Raw genomic sequence first — 23,569 nt, 5'->3', positions numbered from 1 at the left:
ATATTACCATTACATCACCTTACGTCACTTGTTGTTGCCCCTTTAAGAGGAGCTTCGTCATCACCAAAAACATGATCAGTTCAGGGAACGGGTGAGAGGGGGATTACAGGGATTTCTCACTCGAGCTGTAATGATGAACTTGTTAAATTCGCTGACATAATCCAGTCCTTCCCACATAGGAAACTACTCATATATCCGACAGGTGACGTAGACAGTACAGGAAAAAATAAATCACATTCATAATCTCTTAATAGTGTTTTGGAGGTGAAGTTGTTTTGGAGATGACACACACGTGATCAGCAATCCCAATTTGCCATCTCACAATCTTCTAGACAAAAGGACTGAATTCTGAAAGCTCTTGAGTCCTTTTATGCTGTCCTCATGGGAACCAATTATAAAAGTAATTTGAAACCTGCACCTAACTAGTCATGTGGTGCCTCATTTTTTTGGATCATTCTGGTATTTATATTAATACATATTTATATGACATACACCGAGATCAATGCTACAGTGCCAAAATGCACGTACTGAGTAAAACCTATGATGACCAGCAAATTCTTAATTATTCTCTCTTGTATTGTGAAATGTGTTAAATGGCTTTTAGCAGGTCCACAACTTTTTAATATAAACAATGGATGAATGCACTGGTTTGGTTTGGCCTATACAAATGATTATATTTTAGAGTTTAAAATGGGTTCATGCTAAAACAGTAGCTACAATTTTGTCTCCAAGTGTTTAACAAAGACAAGAACATCACACTGAGGCATTACTATTAGAAAACAACATATATTTGCAAGCAAAAATAATCATACAATGAGCAAAAGCACTAAAATAACTCATACATCATAAGCCATAGCTCAGTAAGTGGCCTCAGTCACATTTGTGTCTAAAAATGTGAACATTTTCTAAAATGACTCAAATGTTTACTACAATAAATAATCAGGAAATATGAATAAAGGATAGGATGTGCTCATTGTGCCACAACCAGTAGTTGACAAAATAAATATTTTGACCATCTAAAATATTAAGACTTTTCTTCATTTTTAAAAAATGTTTTCAACGATTTGCAATTTCACAAATGTGTCAAAAATTGTATTTGTACTTAAAGTTAAGAATATAAATTTGGTAATAAAAATGTACTTGGAAAACCCTTTTACAAAAATATTTCTGTAGCTTTGAGAAGTCAACTTGTATTTTAACGTCAGACTGGCCAAGGATTACATTACCGTCTTGACAGCTCTGCCTCTAAAACACAAAAATAAAGTCAAATTGGAAATTTGGTACAAAAATAAGTTGGTTATACATGCTAGTACAACACACAGCCTGCATTTACTTTCATGTGAACTATAACATACATACTTTTTCAGTAATAATAATCACTGATAGCAATGAGTACCTTAACTAATTTAAAAAAGTTATATAAAACAGATGTTACTGGCCACTAAACAACTTCATCTGGCCAGATTACAAAGACAATGTATAAATCCTAAATTTGACCAGAATAAAAAAAAAAACATATCCCTGGAACGCAGCTGAACTTACTGTAAACATGCCCTTTCTCAGAACACAGTGTGTTTTTTTCACATAAAGTGGAAACATACAGGCAAGGGAGATGTGATTCGATTTGCCTTGATTATCAACCCATTTAACTATACACTGAAACTTCAAAACAGGAGGTTTGGGGGCAGTACTTTTCAATAAGGTCCCAAACCACTAGACTGGTTAAACCGTCTATTCATTTTTGGTCACATACTCATTATAATAGTTTAAAAAAAAACATAAGGCAGGTTTCAATAAGATGGGACCATACATTCTCTCTTTAGTGTCTCTTGCAGTATTTGGCATTACCATTCTCCATTCAGGGTCTGTTGGCAACACGCCTGGTCTTGGGGAGTGTCCTCCACTCATCTTTCTTTCCTCTTCCCATGCTTACAAGAATATTAGATAGCCTTGACATCAATGAGGTGGCTGTTTTGGGCACCCTGCCTTAGGTTCTTGATGTTTTGTAGCCTTCGCCCATGCAGAGTGAAGCGAGACCACGTCAGCAGCTGCAGAAGGGCACAGGAAATGGGCACAAACACCAGCAGATAAAAACAACCCTGACGCAGTGGCACAGGGACCACAGGAGCTGCAATTGGTGCTTCAGCCATTGAGTTTCTCTCGAAGATGTCATATCCTGAAAAACGATAGGTGGTGATGAGACACAAATACACTTTTTATTCGTCAAAGAATCCTGAAACAAATGTTATCATGGTTTCCACGAAAATAAAACTGCACAACTGTTTTCAACATTGATAGTAATGAGAAATGTTTATTGAGCACCAAATTAGAATGATATTCGAAGGATCATGTGACACTGAAGACTGGAATAATAACTACTGAACATTTTGCTATGCCATCACAGCAATAAAAAAAAAAATAATAATTATGTTTTCAAATAGAAAATCTATTTTAAACTGCAAAAATATAACTTGTTTTTACCATATTTAATCCAATAAATGAAGCCTTGGTGAGCACTTCTTTAAACTTAAATTAATTTAAACTTAAAAATGTAAAAAAAACTGCTCTGTGTGAATTTTATTTTTGAATAATGTCCTTATACTACAGTTCTCTAAAATAAATGCAATTTGCTTGAATATTTGTAACATTTTGTTATTTAACAGATTAAATTTCACATATTTTTAAATGCAACTTAAGTTTGGAAGTACATTTTTGTGGCCACTAAAACATTTTTAAATATATAAGAATATAAAATAAATTAAAGCTAAAAATCACACACACACACACACACACACACACACACTTATATACACACACACACACACATGCATATAAAATGTATATAATACATTTAAATATATTAATAATATATTGAAATATATTGTGTCAAACAAAAAGTACGAAGCAGAATTTGTTAGATGGATTCTTTGTTGTTGGCTCTTGTATGAAACATTTGCTTCATTTTCCCTCATTTGTAAATCACTTTAGATAAAAGCATCTGATGTTTTTATCTAAAGTGATTCTTAATAATGAATAATGAAATCTAAATCTAATCTAAATAATGAAATGTAATTACTGAATGTGAAGGTTAGATGTAATGCATGTTCTTTCACTGCACACGCACCTGTGTAGAGACACAGCAGCCAGGTACCAATGAGAGGGGCAAAGGTCTGGCCAGGCTTGGTTACCAAGGCAACCATACCAAAGAGCAGGGCAGAAGCTGCTTGTTGTCGGCGGTTCATCACAAAGTCTTCATCCACTAGGTCTGTGATCACCAGGTTCAGAAGTTTACAAGTGCCCTCGGTGAAGACGCGATTACTACGGAGAGATTCAAACAAAAACAGACAAAAGACAATACCGAAGAAAGACTTTCTAAAGCTGTTCTCAAGTGTGCATCTTTTTATTCATTTATTAGTGTTAACTTAATAAATGGCGAAAATGTGGGGTTTTCTTGTCAAAGTTATAGACTAGCACATTAATTAAATTCAAGTTTATTTGTATAGCTCTTTTTATGATACAAATCATTACAAAGCAACTTTATGTTGAAAATTATGTTTATACAATATTTAGTAGTAGCTTATAAGTGATGACTGTCAGGTAATCTGCATATGGCAGAATTTTTCTGAAAAATTAATACAAGGCATAGTCAGCCAGATGATGAAAACTATGAACAGCAATTATTAAAACAATAATGAAACGATTTTAGTTCCAACGAACTGTAAGCAACTAATCATTTTAATGCATGTTGCTTTTTAATGCATATTTGTTGATTTTACAAAACTGTGACTTTACTAACAGTTGTAAAAAAAATTGACTGAATTGAATATGACTTGACAAAATATTTAATACCTAAGGATTTGGTACATAAGGAGTTTCTTCAATAAAAAAAGATTCTAATTTTTCATTAACCAATGTTCAAGAAGATTACTTAATTCATAATTCTAACAATTCTTCCTGTTTTGCAATTTCATATAGTTTACTTTATGTCTGCTTTGTGTCTCACCACGTGTCCTTAGCATGGATATAAGTTCTCTGATTCAAGTCCTGAATCAACATGGATTTGCTAGCAAACAAAAGCACACCTGCTCCTTTTAAACAAAACTAATAACCCCAAAATTCAGAATGTTTTGAATTTCATATCACATATGAGGCAGAACACCTGCAGTCTGAAAGCACAAGGTCTCGTGGAAAATTCATTTCTCACCTAGCAATAAAGATGCAGAGCAGAAACACGTGGTCCGCCCCGGCTAAGAGCATGGCCACGCTGAGGCCCAGCTTCAAGAAGAAGAGCCCGCGGACAACCTGGTAGACACCCAGTCTTTGGCACAGAGTCAAAAAGTAGAGATTGTTCAGATGAGGTGCAATGTAAGAAATGCCTGTGTCACAGGAAAATAGAAAAAGGGAATGTAATTAAAAAAAAAAAAAAAAAAGTTATCATGGTTTTCACGAAAATATTAAGCAGCACAATGGTTTTCAGGGTGGATAATAATAATGACTTTGGCCATGTGAATGATTTCTTTCTGTCTTACCCAGCAGAAAGGAGCCCGTGGAGGCAGAGATACGGTCTGACAGAAGGTGCTCCAAAAACAGAGGAAAGAAATTGCTGTTGAAATGGCAGTGGAATACCTGCAGATGGTGGGTTATAGGAAAAACATATAATTGGGTCCCTAATTGGATGAAAAAGACATTGTCTTTTGTGCATGTTCTCTCATTTTTACCTGTACAAGGTTCATAGAAACAAACCACATAAAGTTCTTGTGGCGGGATAGCTGCTAGATATTCCCCAAGAGTGACTGGCGTCTCAGGTGAGGTTAAAGGAGCCTGACCAACACTCAGTCTATTAGGATGTCAAGGAGGATGTGCAATCCAATGGAAGGCAACGAAAGAAAAATAAAAAAAAAAGGTGAGGGGAAACTTACAAAGCAAATCACCGTAACCCAAATGGCTTATTGTAATAATATGAAGTTTCTTTCAATTTTAGCATTTTAAAATGTTAGTAAGTTTGTAGTCCGGCAACTCTGGAAAAGTGCAAAACAGCTAAATAGATAACTGAATGATAGAAATCAAATTAAAAAACTGAGTTTCAAAACTTGAGCAATACTGGGTGTATGGAATAAATAATACAGAACACAGCTTTCATGTTCTTTTTTTTTCTGCTGTATGCATCTGAAATTTATCATAAATGTAAACCTGAAATTAAACTGATTACTGTTTGAAAGCTGCAATATTTAAAATATCCATAGGTGGCCTGCTAAACCAAATATCTTATTTTGTCTTCATGAAAATATTACATTGAAGCCATTTTAATGCTTGATAAGAAAACGAACTATTAAAATAACAGCTTTTAGTAAAAATAAAAAGTACTCATTTGCTCAACTGCATATTGTTTTCTTTCTTTTGTAAAACACAAAATGAGACGCAAGGGAGAATGCTTGAGCTGCACTTTTCCATACAATGAAAGTGGATAGTGATTTAGATTTAAAAATGTATCTTAAATATAAAATACAATATATCTTTAACTCAAGCTAAATTTATGTAGTTAACTAAAACCATAACATCTGAAATAATATATAAAAATGTACATTTATTATATTTCAGCTATTTGCCAATGTACCATTTTTGGGTTTCATTTAGTTTGACTAAAATAAGAAACTACATAAAAAAAAAAAAAAAAAAAAAAAAAATGACCAAAAAAAAAAAAAACTCAACAAAAAAACTAAAACTAACTAAAATTAAGATGTGCATATAATCATGCACTTTTCTTTGTACAGAAAACTAATTAATAGCTCCTTTTACCTTTTATAGTAGAAAATAAGATTTATTAATAATATAATAATATAGTTGAAAAGATATGTGGTAAATATGAGTAAATTATACCAAAATGCTAATTTTTTTGGGTGAAATACTGTCTTGAAGAAGCTGTGCTGGTAACACAAATACTGCATGTTCACATCCAGCACTATCACTCCTCCCATGAGTGAGGCAGTTATCCCCAGGTTGCTCCACGGGGACTGGCTCTGCAATTAGTGTGGTGTAAATTGCTTCAGATGAAAAGTAACTGCTAAACGACAAGGAACATTTAGCACTGCAAAACAATAACGCTCTTACTCAGTGAGTGCTTGGCTCTCGTGCTTGCGCAGCTGGACTTCGTTCTGAAACCGGTGCCGCAGGAGACGTGAAACCACAAAAAAGCCCAGCATTGAGAGAGAGGCTAGAGTTATGCAGAAGAGTCTGAAGTAGTAGAAGTTTTCCTTGTTCCAGAAGGAGTAAGAGAGGAAGACGGACAGCGAGCCCATTGCACTGAACAAGGAACTGTGGAAGTTGAGGCGTGTGCGGTCATGTGCAGACACGGCCAGGTCAGCCAGGAGGGCGTTGTAGTTGAGGTCGACCACCGTGAGGAAGCCATCGTAAAGGCACAGGCAGATGAGGAACTGCAGTCCAGGCCAGGTCCAAGCCACCCAGAAGGCCAGGAACGAGAGGGCAAAGAGAGGCCCGCTGCGGGACAGTGCCTGCAGACGCTTCAGGACCACCTCAGGGGACGTGATCTGGCACCCAGACCTGAGCAATCAAACACAGACATTTTAATGAGACTCATCTTACCAAAATATGGATTTCCAATTTGAAGAGAGGGAATAATCTCACTGAGGAGAGCTCAGGAATGAGCGGTCACTCAGCCAGCCAAAAAGAGGGTCGTTCAGGCTATTCCATATCAGAAACACAGTCTGCAAAAAAGAAACAAAATAATGAACAGAAAAGAAAAATATTTATCACTTAAGAAAGGTTCATTAGTTTACATGAACAATATTTCTACAGCATTTATTAATCTTAATGTTAATTTCAAATTGTATGAATGCATTATTAAAATTAAAAGTTGTGCTAGTTAACATAAGTTAATGCACTGTGAATTAACATGAACTAACAATGACTGGATTTTCATTAACTAACATAAAGATTGATAATACTATGATAAATGTACTGTAATTAACATTAACTGATGGAACCTTATTGTAAAGTGGGACCCACTTTATATTAAGTGGCCTTAACTACTATGTAGTTAAATTTTAATGATTAATTTGGTACAATGCACTTATTGTGTACATACATGTTTTACATTGTACTTATATTTGAAAAATATCTGCACATAATTACATCTGTAATTAATTTCTGTAATTACATGTATAATTACACGTTGACCCATCCCTTACACCTTAACACACCCTTAAACTTACCCATACCACCAAATCTGTCCCTAACCTTACCTGTTTCCCACCTCAGTAGCAGCAAAAAAAAAAAGTTGCAATACAATATGAACACAATAAGTACATTGTATTTATTTTTTGATGTAAGTACATAGTAGTTAAGGCCACTTAATATAAAGTGGGACCGTAAAGTGCTACTGAAAAAATATGTTAAAACTTCAGACTAATGAAAAGTTATTTATTTTGGTCAAGTAGGCCTATAATTAATAAGTGTTTCAAATAATTAGAATAAACTATATACAATTCAAACATTTGGGGTCTGTAAGGTGTTTTTTTTAAGGTTTTTTTGTGTGTTTTTGAAAAAGGTCTCATATTCACACCAAGGCTGCATTTATTTGATCAAGAATACAGTTTATAAAAATAAATAAATAAAAAGAAATAATATTGGGAAAAATTATTACAATTTGAAATATCTGCTTTCTAATTTAATTTAATCCTTTGATAGCAAAGCTGAATTTTCAGCATTATTACTCCAGTCTTTAGACTTCATGAAAATATTAAAATTAATAATAATAATTTAATAATAAAATTTAATAATAATTTAGAATCTTAAGTAATGGAAGTTACCATTGAGTAAACCTACCTCTCCCACCCAAAATGAGATCTTGTCAATCTTGTAAACAGACACAAAGGTCTCGACATAATACAGTAAGAAGACATTGTGGAGAATGGAGATGAATAGAGCCAGGGAGCCATAAAGCACAGCCGTTGAGATGCCCTGGCAGAGACCCCATACCCTCCTTCCCATCCTTTGCTACTTCTCTCCGCTCTTCCTGCCCACGCAGCGCTCTACACGTCCCACAGGTTGAGCAGAGGAAGCTCATCACTTCATCCACCCCTGCAAACAAACACAAACCAACCAGTTCAAACCCATGCAGTCTATTACTGTGTAAAATATGAGTCTGGGTACTGTCTGTCGGCTGTTTTTAGACTGGAAATCACCCTTACTCAAATTAGATTCAGAGAGTGTAACTGGACAACGGCCAAGCCGATGAGAAAACTGAGCATCTGGATTACATTTTCAAGCAGCTTTTACTTTGTTTTAATGATTCAACACTTCGCTTTATATGAATCTGGAAAAACAGGCTAAAGCCCAACAAGACAGAAACCTCCTCCTGACTAAAATAACAACAATGTCGGGAGAAACATCAGCAAAGATGTTTTATCACACAGCTTTTACAGGGTTATTAGTCAAGAAAATTGTGGTTATTTAGTATGAAATTATAAAACATATTTAATTTGTTTCAAAACTAGTCCATTCTAAAATCAAAAATGGAAAATCAGAAAATATAACACACACACACACACACACACACACACACACACACACACACACACACACACACACACATATATATATATATATATATATATATATATATATATATATATATATATATATATATATATATATATATATCTGAAAAATGGCTTCGGGTATTTTTCCATGCAGAGTTTTATGGGTAATTTGGGAAGGCAGCAGCCTATTTTCCATATTCATAATAACAAAAACAGCTTGGACTTCTTCACAGGGCGTTCTGGTCACGCCTCCATATTGTGCCTATAAAACAATTTCTAGCAGGAAGTCACCATAAACCCCACTGAGAAGTGTAATTGCACATTACGCATTAGATTTTAATGAGCTGGATCATCTCGTACCAGCTTCAAAGATGACAATAACAAACATTGTTGTTCAGTCCAGAGATTTCCCTGAAGTCTGAAGAGGGATGTAACCTGAGCAGAAGTGTATTCTGAGGCCTGCGATTGCTATCAAATATTGAATGGTTTCCAATAGTAGGGTAGAGCGGACTTGTGCCAATTTTTCACACACAGTGAATCTTTTGGACATCCGTGACAACCTTTCGCAAACATCACCATCCTCAACCCGGCAGACGTGGCATACAGCAAATTAAAATGTTTCCCGGGTAGCACACCTGATGTTTACATGCTCTGCAAGCTCACACAAGTCCTGGGATTCTTTGAAAACATTCATCCTTATAGTTAAAACAACTTTAAAATAACCTTGCCCCCCAGCTCTTTGAGAGAACAATGAAATGCGCAGTTACTCTAAACATACAGTAGGAGTGAACTTGTTACTCCCGACCTGATATCCATCTGTTCTAAGGAGTGGAGCAAAACATACTTCACTGGATCGCGTTGCAGCAGTGATTCTCATCTCATCTCATTTCTAAAGGTGATACGATTCAGCAATCTCTGATCCAGCAAGAGCTCAAGTGCCATGGAGCAAAAGACCGATGTTCTGGCAGCGCTGCTGTGTTACAATGACAGGTTGTCCACCTGTGTCTGTTCTCCAGAGAAACAGGATGCGTGGGAACTGTTCTCACATAGACGGAAGACTTTTATTTGACCAAAACGTCAAACAATCACACCCTTTTTACACAACTGCTTTATCACCTATAACATAAATCTGATAGCTAAACAGCTTTCACAAAACTCTCTTAGTCTGTATTGTTTTCAGAAGAAAGATGTTCATTTCTGTAGCCAAGTTAGAATTACCATTAGGTCCAAGTAGGACATTTATATACATTTACTTTACATTTTATATATACACACATTGGTATAATATATAAATATAAATAAAACTTAATGTCCATTAATAAAAAATACATGTCACACATAGCCTATTACCTGTCATAACATTTTCTAATGTCAGAACACTGACAGTTATATTAATTCAGCAGCACAATCATTCATTTAAAACTACATTAATAATTTTACAATTATGTAATATTTCCATATATCAAAAATATGTCACAAATTTGTATTATTTATCATAAGCTATAAATGAGTAGAATTAAGCCTTTTACTTGTTTCGTAACATCTCTTTTAAGTTGTTCACCAAAATGTGTTTTATTATTTTACGTTAACGATAATTATAAAATTAATGTAGTATATATGCATCTCACGTACCGTCTTCTCCTAATAAATAATTACCTCTGAAGCTCTGTTAAAAGAACCATTGATCACACTGACAGTCAGACTCTTCTGACACCTGTAAGTAAATATTAAATATATCCATAAATATATTCTGTCTTAGTTGCCGATTCAAAACACTTAAAACACAGAGCTGTTAAAAGAGGAACTGGAAACGCTGCAACGACTGCTGATTATCCTTTAGTATGACATTTAATGTTTCTTAAGCACCATTAGCGAATGTTTTCGTCTTGAATGATAAATGGTTACATTGTCACTAGCAAACTGATACAATATTTCAGTAGTAGATCTGTGCTAGCCGCTGACGACTTTACTCATAGTATTTGAATTTGACCCGAGAATCACACAACACATATTTGATCAAACTATGAGCTGTGAAGTGACACTTTACACCTAAAATAACCCTTTAAACTGCCCTGAGTTTAGCTCGCTGGCAGGCTATCCGCTTTTATATCAAGCAATGCGACTAACTTACATCCCGCAGACGCACACACTTTAACCAGCTGATCTGATCAACCCGTGCGATCAGTCGAGTCCGGGATTTTAGATCTTTAGGCTGTTAGACACTTACCATAAGGAGCTGATGTTAAAGCTGCAATCACCTGATGATCAAAACAGACGCTGAAAACGTTCCTAGGTTTCACAGTTCTATCGAAACACGTCATGTGTTGGATGAGGAAGCCCGTGACGTCATGAGTCCTCCTCATCACTCCAGCTGTCATTTGTACACGTCATTTACGTACGCACAGACAGACAGACACACACTCGACTGGTAACCTGAGAATAATGCATACTACAGTAAGTTGTTGTGGCCATTTAAATTGCGTATTATTTTGACTAGCAGTAAAATTTGTAACATGATTAAGGAGGATTCGGATGAATGCATTATTCCGAAGCAAGCTGATAATGGGCACGCTTTCTTATTGTATGGACGTGAGAAATTAAAGTTTAGGCCATACTGAGGCCCATTTCAGCCAAACCAAATTATATTTAAATTATATTGTATATTGATAAATAATCGTCCCCATGTACAGTATTAATTACAATCATCAGTACGAATTTAACATAGTCTAACATAGTTTAACATAGTTTGTATTTTCGTGTAGCCTAAATACAGAATAAGTACACATACTTTAAATCATATATATATATATATATATATATATATATATATATATATATATATATATATATATATATATATATATATATATATATATATATACATACACACACATATATATATATATATATATATATATATATATATAGCAATAATAAGATGATATTATTTCGGAGGACAGAAAAAAAAAATTAAGAGAAAAAAACTGTAAGAAAAACAAGCAATGACTTGTTATTTTACTGAAATAAAGCTCTTTACTTCCTGCCTCTGTGACAAATAGCCCCGGTGTGCCCTACATGCATTTTTTATACTAACCTCTAGGTGGCAACCAATACAAATGAAGCGACTGAAACCGTGTCACAACGGTCCCATATTTAAGCCTCCGTCCCCGACGAATGCACAAGTCCGTTGCATTCTCAAAAAATTATTTATATTTATACATTATAATTTTTCATTCTAAAATGCTGTAAACCAATGTTTTAGAGAAGTGACATTGGGACAGATAGTCGAGGAGGCGTGGTCTCTCATGAATATTACCCAGAGAGGAGTGGCTTGGCTTCACCTGAGACTGCTCTGAGGAGCGTGCAGCGTGCAGCGCAGTACACTGTCAGATCTCTGAAGCTGAGACATCAATAGCTGCATAACGGGATCATATGGACACACAGGGTGACTGATGCTTTTTTCTGAAACAGTCAGGTAATGTAACTACAGAGTTTATGATATATCTTTTGCATGTGTTTTTTTTATTACATCTGTGTAGTTAAGCTAATAGTAAGTATCTTTGCGCATAATCTGTTGTAATATAAACGGAGCCTGCTGGGATCTCTACACCCAGGTGAAGGTGACTGGGAATGAGTGCCAGAAGTGTCTTTTAAAAATACCGCAGTGGTGTGCAATCTTATGTCGACCACACGTAGGCACAAACTAAAACACTTTTTATAATCTATCTATCTATCTATCTATCTATCTATCTATCTATCTATCTATCTATCTATCTATCTATCTATCTATCTATCATAAATCTGTTGCTGAGATCTGATTTGTATGAAGTATGAAGTGAACGGTTCTGAGTGATTAATCAGCGGTATCAGAGATGCCATAATGTTAGAGCTTCTTTTTTTCTGGAAGTTGTCTGCCTACTGTACAGTTACTGTAGGGGAACTGGTTATAATGTCTGATGGAATGGATGCATGAACTATTTTGACCATGCATAATTATAAGCAGCATTTCAGGATGCAGTAATCAGTATATTGGAAATTAGACTTGAAAGTTCTCATTACTTCAAAACCTTTCACGACTCTTTCAGCGCAGCTAGATTAAGTGCAGATGGAGAATTAGTGAGATATGTCATAAAATCCCACATTTGGGTGATTGGAGGTACTTGTTCACCATCTGTGGAAATGTCAGACTGGAAATATAGTATTTATATTGTTCAACTGACAGATGGCTATATCGGAAAGTATTCCTTATTTTATGACTCTCTATGCTTAATGCTTCTGTATGTACTAAGTACAGTATATAGTGTATTATATGCAGGCTGGCAAATTTACTTTTGTAGTGTGATGTGATTAGGTTGTCCTGTCTCTTGTCCATACTACCCTGAGCAGTGTGATTATTGTAACAGGAGAAGTGTTAATGCTTATATGTTTATGGTACATTATATGTCTGAATATTATTTGAATATAATTTTGTATTCTATTTTATTTTGACTTTTTATGCAGTTGTGTGTGTGTGTGTATATATATATATATATATATATATATATATATATATATATATATAAAGCACTCTAACAATAGTTTCCTCTTTCTATTCTATTCTATTCTATTATTTAAAAGCCCTTGCTACATATACTGTGTTAAGCTAACTGAGACTTGTTATAGCACTTATATATTATTGCTCTTTTTGTTGTTTTTGATTGCTTCCACTGTCCTCATCTGTAAGTCGCTTTGGATAAAAGCGTCTGCTAAATGAATAAATTTAAATGTAATGTAATGTAAATGAATATATGGAGCCATAAGCATTAAGCAGAAGTTTTCCAGTTAGAAATTGGAGCAAAGAAAAGCCAGTTATATTTACTTCAATATAGTATATAATGGCTGCATCTATTGTATCTATATCCACTGCATCCATATCTATTTCGCCCTCACAAAATGGTGTTTCTAGACAACAAACACATTTAAGCGATACCTCATAATATACAAAGAATTTCTGTGACGCTAAGTGTTTTGAAATAAAGTTTACTCACTATAAAGTGAATCAAAAGCTACAAAATCTGCTTTTGAGGCAGTTCTCCAGAGCTAAAAATTGTGCATCCTCCACAATTGTGCATCATGCCAGAAAAAGATGAAAATTGGCTGAAAATGTACTCACCCTCGGACCATCCAAGATGTAGATGAGTTTGTTTCTTTGTCAGAATAGATTTGGAAAAATTCAGCATTACGTCACTTGCTCAACAATGGATCCTCCACTCTCAGAAAAAAGATACAAAAGCTGTCACTGGGGCAGTATCTTTTCAAAATGTACACTTTTGTACATTTTAGGTACTTATATGTAAACTTTAGGTACTAATACCTTTATGATACCGATATGGACTCTTCAAGGTACTAATTTGAGCCTTTTGAAAAGGTACCGCCCCATTGACAATTTTTTTTACCTTTTTTCTGCCAGTGTACAGTGAATGGGTGCCGTCACAATGAGAGTTCAAACAGCTGATAAAAACAGGATGAGTGGATTTTCAGTCATTTTTCATTTTTTGAGCAAACAATTAATTTAAAATGACTGACTGGACTTCAGCGTGACCAAGTTAAATGGGTTTGTTGCTTTGAGGAAACTTAATGGAATTGATGCATTTGGTGCACTTTTATCAAAATTTTTAAGTATTATATCAGTTTGTGTGTTTCCATTTACGTGCGATGTGGTTTGATAATAGCATTTGATACAGTCGAAATGCATTGCACTATGAGATGTTTAGTGAATGCATTTGTGTATGACGTGTTTTCTCATCAAGCCATCTGCTCTCGATATGTGTCTCGGGAAGGCAGAGACTTACTCATTTTTTCTTGCCAATGCAGCGGGAAACCTTTGACAGAACAAGGATGAGTTAGCAGCCCATGACTGCACTGCTGGAAGTGGGAGCTTGTTCTAGTGAATCAGCATCCATTACACAACAACATTATCTTCAGCGAAGTACTGCTGGAGGAACCTGCCTGGATCTTAGCAGAACCTCAGTAAATGCTGTTGATCATGCGGCAGACCAAACAGCCCATCTTCATGCTGACGGTGTTTGGATACCTAATACCTGTCATTTGGGGTTTTCCGTTTGGACCGGTTCTTGATATGGATGTCACCCCCAGGACAACTGTGAATGTCAGCGGTAAGGCACTTTACATGTAATTAAGTGTTGTCTGCTAGTCAGAATGCATTTTGAAGTTTGAGTCGAGGTAACAAAGAGGTTGCAGAATTCAAGGAAGTGCAAGAATTAAAATTTGATACAAGGAAGTAGAATTAAAATGAGTTGAAATGCAAAGAAATTCATGTGAGTGAATGTTGAAGGTTCGTCTTGCTTGAATTAACGATTTTGAAAGACTTAAATGACATTTTTAAACTTCTTATTAAGTTTAAGATTCTTATTAAGTTTGATTTTCTTATTAAATAAGATTTGTTTGAATATTATACCTCGAATTACACATCATGCATTTACTTTGGCGTTTACTTAGTTTCCATAGTCAATAAAATGATCAGGTGTGTCTTGCATCTTTCATGGGCTGTGCTGATTGTGTTTGACACTGTTTTGCCTGAAGTGCTGGAGGCTGTGGCAGTTCTCTGGATATTATTAAAGAGCCCTTCTCACTTGTCCTGGCCCAGTCCATGAGATTCACACAGCAGATGCCATGAGAATATAAAGTGAGATTAGGCCACACTCACTCCTGTGAGGTTAGCCTGGACTAACACTTGGGCTCTCAGTGTGTGAAGGATTTGAAAAATATCCATGATAGTGTATCATGTAGTTTCTATCTTTAAAAAAAAAAATTTTTTTATATTTTTGTTCATCAAGGATGCATTAAATTGATCAAAAGTGACAGTAGACATTTTCAATGTTACAAAGGCATTGTATTTCATATAAATGCTCTTCTTTCATAAAAAAATCACATTTTTGAACTATCCTGGAGATATGGTGGCCACTACATACCAAAGGTGTGTGTTGTGCAAAGAGGTCAGTATCTAGTAAAATGGTTTATGTGAAAAACTTAAAAGAGGCCTGAACAGTTTCATTAAACCAACTGTGAGCCATGCTTCATCAGTACTAGACCTCACTGATGCTCCCAAATCTGTATAACAAATGGGTTCCCAGTAATTAAACATTAATAGCTGTTATTGATAAATAATGCCTGCAGTTTGGAATAAAGCCCAAGCTCTTTCTATAGATCAATGTTCTCTTAGAGAAGATGTGCATTCTGACTGCATTAATGACGATAATGTGTATTTATCACCACAGACTCACAGCATCGTTTAAGCCAATGTACTGTTTCTGGCTGGTCAGGATGCTCCAACAAATAAAGAGATGTTTTGATAGTCCCATAGAGCCAGTGTTCGCATTTTTAAGTGGAATCAGTCAATGCATGACAAGAATATGAGATACGCAAGCATTTTAACATCATAAAAATGTTATGCATCACCATTTTAATTCATTGCATGTAAGATAATTGACATACTTGTAAAATGGTTGAGGATGTTATGACATCTTTCATACGTCTTTACCCACTCAGTTGCTTAAACTTAAGTGTTGCTAAAGTTTGCTCCTGTGTAATGGCTCATACAATCCATTCGTGCTGAATTTGTGATCAGACATTGCAGATGTTGTTCTTGTAATTTTGTCTTCATTATTGTATTTTTCTTCTTGCCCTGGTTGACTCAAGTCCTTGACCTATATTTGGGCTCTCTTGGGATGAGATGAAGTGCTAGAGCATACAGAGAGAGAAGGGAGAGTGTACAGACATGCATGTAAGAGCATTGAATCTCTGCTAAATCAAGCTTGTGTCTTACAATATGTCTATTCGGAGAGATTGTCAAAATGTTGAATTCAAGAAAAGATCATTTTGTGAGTGTAACTTGCTTTAATGGTTTGCTGTAGTGGGTTTAAGTATTTTCTTTTTGCAGGTCATTGGGTTCATGGCTGTCTGGTTTTTCGTAGTGCTTAGCAGACCTGAAGTAATGCTGAAATGAAATATGTATACATGTGTAATTCGTCTGGGGTAGCAGGGTGAGGAGAAAAGAGCATCTGGGGCCTTAGGAGACATGTATCTCTTGGCTTTCTATGTCTGTCTATTGAATATCTAAGACCTTGAGATGTTATACAGTAATTTTATTAATTAAATTATTTATTTATTTCAAATAAATGTTATTAAATTAAATAAAATGTATGCATTTAGCAGGCACTTGTATCAAAAGCGAATTACAGTGCATTCATGCTAAATTTTTTTACCTAAAATGTATTCCCTGTTATATTACTGTTAAAATAGAAAAGTTGTTAAATTGCAATAATATTTTCAAAAAACCTTACTGTCTACATATATACTGTATACACACACAGACACACACTATTTTAACAGCAATGTAACTACATTTAATATTATTTTAATTAATATAACAGCATTTTTAAAAATATAAATATTTAGTAATAAGTTTATTTACTGTCACTTTTAATCAATTTAATACAAAATAAAAGTATACATTTCTTTCAAAAACCTATGAACATTACAAAGAATTACATATATATATATACTATATACTATACTATACACACACACACACACACACACATATATATATATATATATATATATATATATATGTACACTGTACATACTGTATATATTCTCTATAACTAAAAAAGTCATGCAAATTCATTTGTCATATGGTGTGGGTAGTTTCTGTTGAACGTGTAATAAATATAATCACAGTATGAGAGACATTTCAGTTGAGGCAAACTGCTGCGGAAAAAAAAGCTAGATCTATATTTACTGTTCGAGCAGAAAGGTAAGATTTCCTGAAAACACTGAGGATCACAGGAAAGGCACTTAAAATACATGCCTAACGTTCACTGTTTATTTTAAACATGCTTTATGAGAAATAGCTCTTCTCTGGGACTCATAAAAAGGTAGGCTTGATAAACCAGAACCACAGAATCCAGCCCTCTGATGGAGGGGGCTTTATCTGCGTGGGGGTTGCTGTTGTCTTGGTGACAGGATTTAAGTGGTGCCATCTACTTCCTTCTTTTTGTACATAAATAACAGCAATAATAAACACACATTTGGGGTTGCTTACATTGGCATCATACAGATTATATTTATATTATGCAAAAAGGGTTTAGTGTGTCTGAAATCAATTTTATTGTTCTGGTACAGAATAAATTGGGTTTTTTTCCCCACATAAATGCCTTCTGGACTTTTTCAAAACCAGTTTTGATTTCTTCTGGTAATTTCCCTGACATGAAGCCAATTTTAAAAATGTTTGACTCTTTTCAAGTTCTTTTTGTATTGTTTTACCAATTCTTTTCTTTAATTCTTTTTTTACTACTCTTAATTAGCATGCTAATGCCAAATGTTTCACCTTTAAGACACTAGCAGTGTCTGAAATCGCATATTAGTAAGTACAATATTTGGATTGAAACTTTGTGATCATTAAAAAAAAAGAATGAAATTGAGATCTACTACTTCCACCATGTTATTAATGTCACATTACATACAAGTCTCAGTTGTGTCACTTTACTGCCATTCACAAATTCACTTCATGGGATAGTAAATTGTCCACTGATTGTGCATTAAAGAATGTTAGTGGAAGTAGGTCATCCAGGTACTTTTAAATTAATACTATGAATTCGGACATACTGCTCTTTTCACATTCTGTTTTTACATACATAGTATGGAAGTAGGCATATTCAGATGCAGTAACTGTATCTTAAACTGTAAGTTAACTTGCATACTGTTATTTTTTGTCATCTCTGATATCTCATCGGTCTAGAATTCCTGATTTCCTGTGATTAGAAGCATTTTCACTTTTGTGGACAGACAAATTACTAATCAATGGGAGCTTGGTTTACACTTGATTTGGACTTTGCCACAATGTTAATGATCAGTTCACTGCCAAGAATTGGAACCAATCAATGACCATTATTGCTTTTTGGGAAAAGGTGTTTATCAAAAGGTTGTTTAAGGAGATCTGTAGTTAGCTCACTTTAAATGATTTGATATGGAAAGCATATATTAAATGTCAACTCATTAAATCAAGTATGTATAATGGACCTTAATATTTTCAAATAAAAACTAAAATTTCTGAAGAAAAATCTGGGCTCATATTACATTATTTTGGTACACAATATAATACAGATCTCTGTTAGTGTTTTAGTGATTATTAAAGCAGTGTGTAGTCTACTGTGAGATGTAAGATTATTAAGATTAAGTATATTTTGTAATCCTGGCGGAGCTTGGTTGTGTAATCTTGATCATGTCCGAATCTGACTGTTCTCACCCAGTGTCACTATTTATTTAGTCAGCGCTTGCCCCCTAGCAAACACGAGTCTGATTGGACACACAAGCACCGCGGCTGTCTGGCCAGGTTTGTTTGGACCAGGGTTCGAGTGAGTCAACAGTCAAGTCTCAAACACACACAGATGCAACAAAGATGCATGGGTTTGTAGCATGAGGTGAGAGCTACAATTCTTAGCCCTTGTAGTGTGTCCTTGAGCCATAACACAGCCTCCCACACACTGTCATATTTCCATATGTCATGCATTTATAGTCACATATACTGTAATATTAGAAGAATACAAGTTCATGCAGACAATCTGAATGCGCAAATTGCACATTACCAGCTTGGCATGAAGGTTGTGTTGTTGAAACCTGGTTCCAGTGTTCATTCTAGGGAACAGTAAACAAACCACACACACTGCTAGAACACAACAGGAGACCTTGAGCGCTGTGTTGACTCTGCTCATGGATTCGTTCCCTCAGTGATGCACAGAGTCGGTCTGTTTTTATAAGCTGGTGTGGTAAGGCAGTTTGTGCACTAGCAGGCCAGAGGCTATTTTTTGTGAGACCCGAGACCCTTGTTTGCTGTTATGTTATGAATAATAGCAGTTCCGAAAGAAAGTGGTTATTAAAAATTGTGATCATGGAGTGCTGCAAATAATTAGATGAAAATGTATTTCATTGACACTTAGTGTGCATGCCATCCTAATGTAATTGTATTTGTTTAAGCTTACCCTTTTTTTTGCACAAATTCCATAGAAGAAACATTTTTTCACACATTTTTTAGTGTGAAGAAAATTTTAATTACCGGTATTTATGTAAAGACCTTTGGTGCAATGGAAAGGTTGCATGGATGTCAGATGTTCTTCATTGACCCATATATGCCAGTAAAGAACCTTTATTTATAATAGTGAAACATAGAAACCCTCTGCTGGTCCCCTAATTTTAAACAGAAATAAATGCAAATGGCCTAAAATAAATGTATTCTTTATTGAAGATTCTATATACATTTACAGTTAAAAAAAAATCATAATAAATACATTTCTTAACACTAAATAATGACAGCATTATTAAAAACCATAACATTTTCATCTGCATATGAACATTTTCAGTGAAAGCATGCAAACAGGGAGCAGTAGTATTCTATAACTGTCATGGCATTGCAAGCTGATTTGCTGAAATATCTTGTATTTTCATTCCTATGTTTACATTTTTAGCCTTAAACTGGGACTAGAGCTTCTTGCCACATATATATATATATATATATATATATATATAATCGTAGTTATATAGCACCTTTCATTCAAGAAATGTATAGCTCAAAATGCTTTCAAATAAAAAAGCAGTACAAAATAAGAATAAATTACTTCACATGAAAACAAATAAAAATACCATAATTAATATAATTTTTATAATGATAAAAAAGGATGAAATTAATATACATAAAATGCAACACTGATAACAGATCACTCTACATTGTAATGAAGATGCATGCATTTCCTGTAAAGCTGATTTTGGTGTATTGTCGTATTTGGTGTTTGTGTATTGTCAAAAGCGCTATGAAACAAATGAGACCACCAAAGAGACAACACAGTAGCAGCAGCATTATGTTGCCATGGACAGTGGCCAAATATACAGTTTAGCAGTCATTATATGAAAATATTTAACCACTCAGTGCCATGATTGACTAATTAAAATAAAGTATTCAAGAGACAAACATGTCAGATGCTTATAACATGGGACTCTTATAATTTCCAGCAATGTACATCCAAATTTGTGCTCTTGTCTGCATTTTCCATGTGATTCTACAAAGTAATAGTGGACTGAATGTGGATGTGTGTGTATAAGTGGCTGTGTGTGTACATGGTACAAGGACACACAATGAGCTTTGGGCTCAAAGGCTTTTGTGTGATCTCTCAGTTTATCGTCAGCACTGCACTCATCACTGTGTGTGTGTGTGTTACAGGCCCCATCTTTCTCTATCTACACAGTGAGACACAAAGATTAACAACACACACAGAATGTCGTCACATTGCCTGAGGTCTTGAAGCATGTTTGCATAACTTAATATTTTCTTTCCTGTTATGAGTAATTTTAGCCCTTGGCCCTCCCACGCGCACAGCAACCCCTAGGTCTGTTGCGACCTTTCTTTGATTGACAGTTTAGATCCTCATGGCCTTGACTATTTGGTTTATACTGTCACTCATTTTCACGCTATAGCTCAAACAACACTAGACCAGCACCACTTGTTTAGTGTTAATATTTGTCAAATATTACTGTCAGAGCTCATGATGTGTATCTTTATGCAATGTCATATAAATAACCAGTCTGTTACAACTCTGAATTAAATCATAGTACGCTGTATGTATTTGTTTCTATTAAATAACCAGCTCATTATAATAATTCGTTAAGAAAGCAGACTGCAGTTGTGTGCATTTGTTTGGGAATAGGAAAACACTGGTTGCTCTGAATCAAAGACTTTAGATATGCAATACAGACCCAGTGCACTAGTATGGCAGAAAAAGTGCCACCTTACAAAAAAAAAAAATACTAATAATAAAATAGCCAATGATAGTCATGGTGTCACTGCAGCTGCAGTTAGAGGCTGTGGTTGTTATAGAAACAGTCAGTGTCCTGAGATGTGCTTATGGCTGCACCAGCACATTCGCTGGACCAAATTGAAAACCAAACTGCATTTTTTTAATGCTATTTGAGCATAAGAAACAACATTTAAGGGACAGTTTATGTCAGACTGTGTTGATAATTTGCAGTACTGTTTTGAATGTGAGTGTGGCAGGCAGGTTTTGAGATTTCAGGATTTCCCCATCCACCTTCAGAGGTGCTGGAAATATGGCCAATAAGTGAACAGACTTTACTTGAAAGGGACTGTCTTTTTGCTTTTGATTCACCAAAATGAGCCGACAGATTAGTGATATTCATTCTGTAATTGGAATACTATGGCCACACCTTTTGTTTCTCTCTTTTAGAGGATTTTAGTATACTACTCAAAAAGAGGATGGGAAATATGATAGGGCACAAATCACTTTTAAATTCTGATTCCAAATCTTTTGTGTTCCATACATGCCGGCTGGATTTACTGTATATTGTTGCTGATGTAGACTTCAGCACCGTGTTTGGGGGGATGGGTGTTTTGAGAGTTACTGAAGGGCATTTGAGGGGTATCAGGGTTGATATGTAGCCTAATACTGCCAAGTCTCATCAGCATAGCCCACCCGTCTCTCAGTATGGGGCAGGAAATCTCAGCATGCAGTGTTGTAGATGGGCAAGTCCTTTACCCTTCAGAATGTGCCTGGGTTTACTTTATGCCCTTAATTTGAGGAAGCAGACCACCCAAATACGTCAATATTTCAGAAAGACACTTTATCATTGTACATAATAACAGGAAGTGTAAAATCCAGTACTTTTTTTGCAGCACTGTTTTTGCTTTCCGTCACTCCCCCTCCCCCCCCCCCTTTCTTTTTATTATGCCAGCATTTCATTTTTAGAATAAAGTTAGATCTTACTTTGTGTTGAAACTATGTTGCATCAATGCAATTCATGCCATACCTTCTCATGCTGCTGAATGAAGCTTTGCTTTATTATTATGTTTTCATGGTCATATTTTCTTTGTCGCATTTGATAAGGATTCAGCACTCCATCTGTTCATCTCAGTTCAAATATTTCCAATAATAGACCAAACAGCGTAGAGCTATGAGTGGGTCTCAATGTTGTTGACATGATTCAGTAATGTTTGTACCTGTTTTTTTTTTTTTTTTTTTACTGGGTCTCTCTCGCTGTTCGCAGGGCTGCTGGGTTGTAATCATTTCCATGGATCTGCAGTGAACTATAGCTCTCTGTTACTGGAGGATGGACCGGGGTTGTTGTATGTTGGGGCCAGAGAAGCCATTTACAAACTGGACACCACTAACATCTCTGACACCGATATCTCTCTGTCTGTGAGTTCTGCCTTTGTCACTATAGGGTTCAGTATGTTTCATTTCTCTACCTAATGCATTTGGGCTGATCATAGTTTACTGTCCATATCTATATAACAGCTGGAATGGGCAGCGTCGGCTGAACAGAAGAGGCAGTGCCTGAGCAAAGGAAAGAACAATCAGGTATTTTCATTCTTGATGTGCAAGATATCCTTCCCTAAATCCAGCAGCTCAACTCAATGTCATGTGATTGATTGATAAGTTCTGTATACATGTATGTATAGCCTGAATTCACTTTAAGTTGCTTTGGATAAACGTTGGTAAAACTAATGGTGGTTTTGATGTAAAGAAGTTAGAGTGAGAACAAAATATAATCCATATATATAATTTTATTTTAAGTAAAAAAAAAATTAAAATGGCTTTAGTTAACACAATAAGAACCCTGATTCACACATTTTCGACTATTGGCAGTTTTCTCCACAGCACCCCCTTAAATCTGCATATGGTACTGCATAATGTATCATTCATTTATTTTTTGTTTTAAATGTGTTCTAGAATCATTTCTTGCTTGTTTCATCACAGACTGAATGCTACAATCATGTGCGGTTCCTGGACAGATACAACGACACTCACCTGTACACCTGCGGGACACATGCATTCAGACCACGCTGTGCTTACATAGTGAGACTTTACTTTCTCATTCTATACCTCATAGTGCAAAGCAATATCAGTCATGAATGTTTTATATATTACTACAAGATAGAGCAT

General features: G+C 35.2%; 1 long non-coding RNA gene and 1 pseudogene across 1 annotated transcript; one reads left to right on the top strand and one right to left on the bottom strand.

Moving 5' to 3' along the window:
* Positions 1-770: 770 nt before the first annotated feature.
* Positions 771-10,901, bottom strand: LOC113070563 (transmembrane protein 180-like; annotated as a pseudogene).
* A 966-nt stretch (positions 10,902-11,867) lies between these two features.
* LOC113070562 (uncharacterized) lies at positions 11,868-23,465 on the top strand. Its single transcript, XR_003279940.1, has 4 exons — positions 11,868-12,033; positions 22,671-22,822; positions 22,922-22,984; positions 23,384-23,465. It is a non-coding gene; the product is annotated as an uncharacterized LOC113070562 (long non-coding RNA).
* The last annotated feature ends 104 nt before the right edge of the window (positions 23,466-23,569 follow it).

The sequence above is a fragment of the Carassius auratus genome, unplaced genomic scaffold (assembly GCF_003368295.1).
Source record: "Carassius auratus strain Wakin unplaced genomic scaffold, ASM336829v1 scaf_tig00004576, whole genome shotgun sequence".
NCBI lineage: Eukaryota > Metazoa > Chordata > Actinopteri > Cypriniformes > Cyprinidae > Carassius > Carassius auratus.
Note: the sequence above shows the minus strand (reverse complement) of the source record. Positions and strands in the feature narration are given on the sequence as shown.